Below are 2,948 nucleotides of genomic sequence, written 5' to 3'. Positions count from 1 at the left end.
CTACTGAACAGAGCTGGAGAAAGTTACAAAACTATGCTGACTATAAATTTATATCACATTATCTCAACTGGGCTCTCACTGCAGCAAGTCAATATTTTTAAGAGGAAGTCAAAACAAAAAGAGGTTACTACAAAGGGGGAGAGGCATTATATGACAACAATATGGTTGGGAACTGGTGCGGCAGAGTCCAACGTAATTTCTAGATGGTATCCAGGAAGGGAGATAGAGGCCAGGTTCTGGAAAAGATAAGAGATTTATTACATGGATTAGTTTGGCAAGATAAATGAGATCATTTCAAAAAACAGAGAAAATAAGGTTGTTGAAGAGCAGTTAGGTGGTATAGTGGATAGGGTGCTAGGTTTGAAGTCCAGAAGACTCCTGTTTCTGAATTCAAATCAGGCCTCAGACACTGGTTATGTAACCCTGGGCAAGTCACTTAACCCTGTTTGCCTCAGTTTCCTCATCTGTAAAATGGCAAATGGTAAACCACTTCAGTATCTTTGTCAAGAAAACCCCAAATGGCACCACAAAGAGTCAGATACAGCTGAAAAATAACTGAACAATAACAACAAAAAGGTTGATGAAAGGAAGGCTTTTTTTCCCCTTGACACTGGGTTATTCTATTTCACTTGGACCAGAAATGAGATGGTCACTCATGGATCCAATCCCAATGCTAAACAATAAGGAAGCTTTAACCTTCCCTGTTTTTCTGACCTGGGCCAGATTACCCTTCCTTTGTTCACAGTTCACTATATTGGTGCTGTAAAACCATTGATTTCAGCCCACCTTCACTCAGAACCCTCAAATTCAAGTAATCCATCAGCCTAAGCTTCCTTTATTAGCAGAGGTTATGGGTATATACCAATATCTAGGCAGGACTGCCATTTTGTGATAGGTCATAAGTTTAGAGAGCTGATAGGGGAGTGTCAGAGCTCTGTAGCAGCAGATGGGGGGAATAAACAGTGAGAACCAGAGCTGGTACTGTACTGGATTGTAGTGCCCTTAGGAAGATGATGTGGGCACAGCCTGCCAATTCATTGGTGGGTCCAATAAAAGCTGTACGGACTCAGAAGGGACTGAGAAACTCATTCCAAAGGAATGAGAAATCCAGCACAAGTGGCCCAGATGAGTCAGGAAATTTAGAGAAACAAACATAGTTGGATACGGAAAGAAAATAGGAAAATTAGGTGGAAAAATCAGGAGTTAAAAACCACAGAGAATCTAGATGTGAATTTTTAGTTTTACTGGGGAAAAAAAAAGGTGCCTTGATAAAGAAGTGGAAGGGTCCAAGAGACAGCTAGGTTGCATAGTAGATAGAGCACTGATCCTGGAGTCACAGAAACCTGAGTTCAAATTTTACCCTGGACACTTAATAGCCAGGTGAGTCTGGGTACTTTACACAGAGGTAGGCACTTAATAAATGCTTATTTCCTTCCAAGAGTTGATTCAAATGGTGATCCCACCTGACAAAGCCTAACTTTGATTCCTCAAGTAAGCACCACCATTTCTCTTCCTTCCTTCCTTCCTTCCTTCCTTCCTTCCTTCCTTCCTTCCTTCCTTCCTTCCTTTCTTTCTTTTTCTTTCTTTCTTTCTTTCTTTCTTTCTTTCTTTCTTTCTTTCTTTCTTTCTTTCTTTCTTTCTTTCTTTCTTTCTTTCTTTCTTTCTTTCTTTCTTTCTTTCCTTCTTTCTTTCTTTCTTTCTCTCTCTCTCTCTCTTTCTTTCTCTCTTTCCCTCTCTTTCTTTCTTTCTTTCTTTCTTTTTTTGGTTTTTGGATAGGAGAGGACAGGGCGATTGGGGTTAAGTGACTTGCCCAAGATCACATGGTTAGTAAATGTTAAGTATCTGAGTCTGGATTTGAACTCAGGTCGTCCTGCCTCCAGGGCCAGTACTCTATTCACTGTGACACCTAGCCACCCTAGGCACCACCATTTCACATATGGCATAGACTCCTTCCTCATTGCTATGTCTTGGAATTACAAGTTTCCTTCAAAATTAGGCTTGATCAAGCACCATTTTCTTCATGGAATTTCTTGCAAACTTTCAACCAAAATGAGGGAAGGAAAAGGTTAGAAGAGAATAAGAAAAGAAGAGAAAGTGGAGTGACTGAATATAGACAACTTTTTCAAGGACTTTATCTGGGAAGGGGGAGAGAGACATCAGTTGACAGCTAACGGATGGTGGGATCAAAGGAAAAAGCAGAGGAGAAACAGGGAGAAGTTAGAGGGAAGTCTTCATTCTATGAATAGTCATTGAAGCAATATAGAGTGAATTAGCTTTTGGAGAAGAAAGAGCAAAGTAAAAAGTCAAAGGAAAGAAATTCCAGCGAAGACAGAGCACAATGATTCTAGTGTCAACTTTGTAGGTCACCAGTGCCTACCAAGTCAAGTAAAACCTCTTTATCCTGGTATTCAAGGTCTTCACCACTGGTTGTAAACAGGCTAGAGATGGCCTCGCCATCCTTATCTCATGCTCTTTCCCTTTACTTACTCCAAGTTCTAGCTTAATTAGATTCCCCTATATCCACACATTCTTTTCCTGCCCTCTCCCATCTCTGTGCCTTTTGCTGCTGTGCCATCCCCCTTACAGGAACAGTCTCCATTCTTCTTTTCTTCCTTATCCCCATTTACTGAAGTCTCATACCCCCCCAGAAGTGTTGGTGCTATCACTTAGGGGCAGCTAGGTGGCACAGTGGATAGAGAGCTGGTCCTGGACTAAGGAAGATCTGAATTCCAATTCAGTCTTAGACACTTACTAGCTGGGTGGCCCTGAGAAAGTCACTTTAAAAAAAAACAACCCCCCTTTGTTTGCCTCAGTTTCCCTATCTATAAAATGGGAGTTAATAAAAGCATCTACTTCCTAGGGTTGTTGTGAGAATCAAATGAGATACATTTGTAAAATGCTTAAGCACAGTGCCTGGCTATACTAAGGGCTTTATAAATATTAGCAAT

This window comes from Petaurus breviceps, unplaced genomic scaffold (assembly GCF_028583685.1).
Source record: "Petaurus breviceps papuanus isolate PSGF00001 unplaced genomic scaffold, PetGlider_PUasm1.0 91133, whole genome shotgun sequence".
NCBI classification, from domain to species: Eukaryota; Metazoa; Chordata; class Mammalia; order Diprotodontia; family Petauridae; genus Petaurus; species Petaurus breviceps.
The sequence above is the reverse complement of the archived record's forward strand: the minus strand, read 5'-3'. Positions refer to the sequence as shown.